Genomic DNA, 7,108 nt, shown 5'->3' with positions numbered 1-7,108 from the left:
TAAATGAATTAATAATATATTTACTAACATAATTTTAGTGTAATTAGCGGTGATTCATAATCCGATGTGAAAGAAAAATATTATAGATATTATCATTTTCGAAATTTGTGGTTTTGATATTAATGGATAACGTCAAGCAATAACAAACAATATGGAAGTTAATAATGATGATAACATGTATAATTTTAGTGATAATTACAAGTAATATGGAAAATAATGATGACAAACAACAGTACTGTTCTAATAACTACAATGATGATGGGTTAAATGCGAGGATTGATGTAAAAACGATGATATCAAAACGAAAAACAATGGCATAATAACAAAAGTAAAAATAAAATGATGGATGATTAAGTTCATAATGTTAAATACTAATACGATACTGATAACATCATAATACTAATACTTAAAATCAATAACAATTATGAGGGATAATGATAACAAATGATACTAGTTATGAGAATGATAATGAAGATGATGATAAATAATAATAATTAATAATATAATAATAATAATAATTAATAATAATAATAATAATAATAATAATAATAAAAATAATAATAATAATAAATAATAATCATAATAGAATATTCAATAGTAATAATAATAATAATAATAATAATAATAATAATAATAATAATAATAATAATGAATATAACAATATTAATAATAATCATATTAATAAGAAAAATGATAATAATAGTAATAATAATAATAATTATTATTATTATTATTATTATCATTATTGTTATTACTATTATTTTATTATTATTATATTATTATTATTATTATTATTATTATTATTATTATTATTATTATTATTATTATTATTATTATTATTATTATTATCATCATCATTATTAAAAGCATGATAAAAATAACAATGGAAAAAAAACGGCAACAACAATAACAATAATGATAACACTAATAATAATAATAATGATAATAATAGAATAATAATAGTAATTATTATTATTATTATTATTATTATGATTATTATATTATTATTATGATTATTATTATATATATATTATGTATTATTATTATTATGTAACTAGTATTTATTATTATAAAAATAATGATAACAATAATTATAATAGTGGTAATATTTACAATAATAATAATAATAATAGTAATAATAATAATAATAATAATAATAATAATAATAATAATAATAGAAATAAAAATAATAATAATAATGATAATAAAAACAACAACAATAATAATAACAGTAATATGAACAATTGTAATAATACTGATGATATTAATGATGATGATGATGATGATGATGATGATGATGATGATGATGATGATGGTGATGATGATGATGATGATGGATGATGATGATGATGATGATGGGATGAGATGATGATAATAATAATAATAATAATAATAATTATTATTATTATTATTATCATTATTATTATGATTATAATATTGATGATAATAATAATAATAACACAAATGATAATAATGATAATATTAATAGTGATAATAATAGCAACAAAAAGAAAATGATAATAAGGACAATGATAATAATAATAATAATAATAATAATAATAATAATAATAATAAATAATAATAATAATAATAATCAAGATATCAATAAAAATTCCACATCAAACAAACAATAACCATAAAAATGATAATAATAACAAGAAAAATAACAATAAGACAATAACATTTAAAATAGAACTTAATAAAAATAAAATATCATAATATAATAACAAAAATAATAAAATAATAAATTTGTAATAAAACAATAATGATGATCTGAAAACAAAAATAAAAAGGAATGATGATAATAACAACTACTACTCTACTACTACTACTACTCTACTACACTAATATAAAAAAAAAAATAATAATAAAAATAACAATAATAATTTAAAAAAATCAAACAAACAAATAATAATTTGGGTATATTGATAAAAACAAAAATAACAACAAAAAATAAAAAAAAAACAAAAAAAACAAAAAAAACAACACAAAATAATAATAATAATAATGATGATGATGATGATAAATAATATAATATTAACAAAAATAAGAAATTATAAAAAAATTAATAAAATAAAAAAAGGGTAATGTGAAACAAAAAATAAAAAATGGAATAGTAAAAAATTTATTAAAATCTTTAAAAATTTATCTTTTGAAATCATTGTCTATTATTTAGTAGCTTACGTTTTTTCATCATTTTAAAATATATTAATATCGAAAATTATTAATATAAATAATAAAATTATAAAAAAAAAAATACTTTTATTATTTTTTTGTTTTTAAAATTATTTTTTTCATTTCTTTATATATAAATGTCAAGAGATCCTACTGGGGGTGTTTAAAAAATTTTTAAACAGCAGTAATAAAAGCTAAAATTATTTTACCCCAAACCAGAATCAAAAATGAATACAGTAACACCCACCAAAAAAAAAATAGGAAATAATAAACTACTGCTGCCAAAGATTCCCGGGTAAAAAATAAGAAAAGCAAGGCTCTTTATTCATGGATTTTTGTATCTAGAATTTAAACTTACTATGTTTTGTCAAAAAAGTCTGGTGAGTATCGTGCTTGGCGGGGAGGGGGAGGAGCGGGATAGGGGTTTCCCCTTTCGGGGCTCCTAAACACCCACGGCATACTGTAAGAATACAAAATCTAGCAAGTTTTTTGGGTGTATTGTATGTATGTATTTTTGTATATATATTATATATATATTTAATATATATATATATTATATAATTTATATATAAATATATACATACATATATTATATACATATATTTAAAATATAATATTATATATATATATATTATATATAATATATTTTAATATATATATATATATATTATATATATAACCCAAATAAATTAATTATAATATATATATAAATTATATTTTATATTTATATAATAATATATATTTTATTTTATATAAATTTTTATAATATTATATTATCCCTCATATTAATATGTTGTGTGTGTGGTGTGTGGTGTATGTGTTGGTGTGTGTGTTGGGGTGTGTGTGTGTGTGTTGGGTGGTGTGTGTGTGTGTGTGTGTGTGTGTGTGTGTGTGTGTGTTGTGGTGTGTGTGTGTGCGTGTGTGTGTGCTCTATGTACACAACCCACACACACAAGATATATGTGTGCATAAAATATTAAAATATATATATTATAATATAATAATATATATATTATATATAATATATATATCTTATAATTTCTATATATATTATATATTATATATATAATATATATTAATTAAAATATTATATATATATATCAATATATAAAGCCATATACATTAATTATAATTTTATATATAAATTTTTTATATATTTATATTATATATATAATATATTGTGTGGTGTGTGTGTGTGGTTGTGTGTGTGGTGTGTGGTGGTGGTGTGGGGGTTGTGGGTGTGTTGTGTGTGTGTGTGTGTGGGGGTGTGTGTGTTTTGTGTGGGGGGTGGTGTGGTATGTGTGTGGCGTGTGTGGTGCTCATAGTACACAACACAATAGATATATGTTGCATATATCATGCAAAAGATTATATAGCCCGTTTTTATATATTATTATATATATATATATATATATTAAAATTTTATATATATATATATAATATTTTATACTATTATTATATATTTTATTATATTATAATTATATATATATTAACATATATATATATATATTTATATATATATATATTTAATATATATATAATATATATATTATAAAACATATTTGTATATACGTATTTATAAATATTATGTATGCATATATATGATATATAATATATATATTATAAATATATAATTTTAAATATATATTAATTTTAAAATATATATTATAATATAAAATATTATTTAATGTGTGTGTGTGGTGTGTGTTGTGTGTGTGGTTACATAAATATATTTAAAAAATAAAATATATTTTAATATATATATTTATATATATATATATATAAAAATATATTATATAATGCAATATGGTGTGTGGTGTGTGTGTGTGTGTGTGTGTGTGTGTGGGGGTGTGTGTGTGTGTGTGGTGGTGTGTGTGTGGTGTGTGTGTGTGTGTGCGTGTGTGTGTGTGCGCGCGGGGGTGATGTATGGTACCCGTTAGATAGGGAAGGGAAGACGACAATATAGATTATAGATTTGTACACACACGCACAACAGACACACAAACCTCACATGTGTATTAATAAATATATATATATATAATATATATATATATATTTAAAATAAAATATAATATAATATAAAATAATTTGGGGAAAATAAAATATTACATACTATATAATATATAAATTAATATTATATAATAAATATATATAAATATATATAATTTTTAAACATAGTGATACAACACACACACCACACACACCCACACACACACAAAACACACGCAACACACACACACACAACACACACACCAACACCAAAAACACCACACCCCAAAACACACACCCATTAATATTTATATTTAATATATATAATATATATATATATAATATATATAAAATTTTTATATAAACATAATTTAATAATATATATATATATATAATATATATAAAATATATATTTAAATACATATATATTATATATATAATATATATTATTATATAAAATAATATAATTATATTATAAACCCATACACCAAAAAACACAAAACACACCACACACACACACACAACACACTTACACAAACCACACACACGCACACCTTTCACAAAAAACCCACAAAGCACACACACCACACATTAGATAGATAGTGATGATAGATAGATAGATAGATGATAGATAATAGATAATAGATAGATAGATAATAGTAATGATAAAAAACTACCAAAAATATCACACACACACACAGAAAACACAATCCACACACACACACACACACACACACACACCCCACACACCACACACACACACACACACAAAAACCACACACCAAAACACAAATATATTTTATATATATTAGTAGATAGATAGAAGATAGATAGATAGATAATAATGATAAAAGATAAAATAGAAATAGATCACATAAAAACACACACACACACCACACCACACACACACACCACACACACACAACCACACACACATATTTAAAATATATATTATTATATTATATATATATTATATAATATATATTTATTATACCACACACACACACCCCACACCACACACACACAACAACACACACACCACACACACACACACACACACACACAATATTATAATTTTATATATATATATATATATTATAAAATATATATAATTTTGAAGAGGAGAGAGAAGAGAGAGAGGAGGAGAGAGAGAAGGAGAGGAGAGAGAAGGGGAGAGAGAGAAGAAAAGAGGGGAGAGAGGAGATAATAGATAGATAGATGATAATAGATAAAAGATACACACACACACACACACACACACCACACACACACACAACCACACACACACAAAAACACACACCCACACACCAACATACACACACACACACACATATATAATAAATAATATATAATATATATATATATATAAAATTTTATATATAATTTATATATATATATATAACCACCCCCACAAAATTTTCCACACAAAAGAAACAATCACACCCCCACACACACCCACACACCCCAAAAACACACAATTCCCCAAAACCAACCGAAACACATCACACACAAACCCACACAACCACACACACAACACACACACACACACCCCACACACCACAACACAAAAATATTATTATTATATATTATATATATAAAATAATATTAATATAAAACATCAACAAAAAGATAAAAATTATAAATAAATTATATATAAAATATATTTTTTTAAATAAAATATATATTTTTATATATATATATATAATATAACATAATATTTTTATAAATATTATATTAAAATATATAAAATAATATATAACCATACAACACAAAACACCCCACACACACACCACACACACAACAAAAAACCCCACACACACACACACACACCCCCACCACAAAACACACACCACACACATAATATATATATAGATTATATAAAATATATATATAATAAAATTAAAATTTTATTAATATTATATATATATATATATATCACATATTTTTAATGCATTAGTTGGGGTGACACATCTACCATGTATATAACTATATTATTGGCTTAAAATTTTGTTAATGGGGAAAATTTAAAAACTTAACACCTAAAATTTTATGTAAAAAAACCTCCCCTTTACAGGGACATAAAGACAAGGGTAATTTTGTTTATGGTTTTCCCATATTATTGTTGTTTTTGTTTTTTCGTTTTTGTTGTTTTTGTTGTTATGGGCGTGGTGAGCTGGAAGAGGGTGGTGGCATCCCGCTAAGCCTGTAAAAGGGGGCGGGGCGGCGGACGTAAGGGAAAGGAAGAAAAGGAAAGGAAATTTGAGACGAATTTGGGGGGGAGGGGGGACGAAGTAGCAGAACCCGGAAAGAAACAAAGAAAGCATCAAAATTTTTTGTTTGCATTAGTTTTTTTTAACCATACACTTGAATCTTTATGATTTTTTATTTATTTATATGAATATCGGATTCACGTAGCTCGTGGTGTGGTTTCTTTTTCGAGGTTATTGAAAAAAAAATATTAATGAAAGATAATGCTCAGAAAACAAAATAAATGGCAGAACTTTCCTTCCTCCCCAAATTGTTGTATGGCGGATATAGTATCCAACTTTTTTAAACGAATTTCTGCTTCGACTACTATTTCCCATTTGGTTCGAAATATCTTTTAACATCCTTGGGTAAAGTTCTATACTTTTTTTCGTCGAAAAGTCCGTATGGTTTTGCCCCTTTCTTTCACAAAAGACATTTGGGATATTTTGTTTCCCACATTTTATGCATTCTCTTATTTTGGGGGGTAGGTTCAGAGACACTGAATTTCATTTACGATCTCTCTTCACAAATTTTTCATCCCTTTCGCGAGGGATTGGTCCTTACTAACTTTTATGTGTCTAGGTTAGGGTAAAAAAAATAAGATTACATCTGGGTATTTTTAAGGGGTTTTAAATTTTTTTTTTTCATTTATCGTCAAACTAGAGAACATCCCAAAAAATCTTGATATCATTTTGGG

This window comes from Penaeus monodon, chromosome 2 (assembly GCF_015228065.2).
Source record: "Penaeus monodon isolate SGIC_2016 chromosome 2, NSTDA_Pmon_1, whole genome shotgun sequence".
NCBI lineage: Eukaryota > Metazoa > Arthropoda > Malacostraca > Decapoda > Penaeidae > Penaeus > Penaeus monodon.
The sequence above is the reverse complement of the archived record's forward strand: the minus strand, read 5'-3'. Positions refer to the sequence as shown.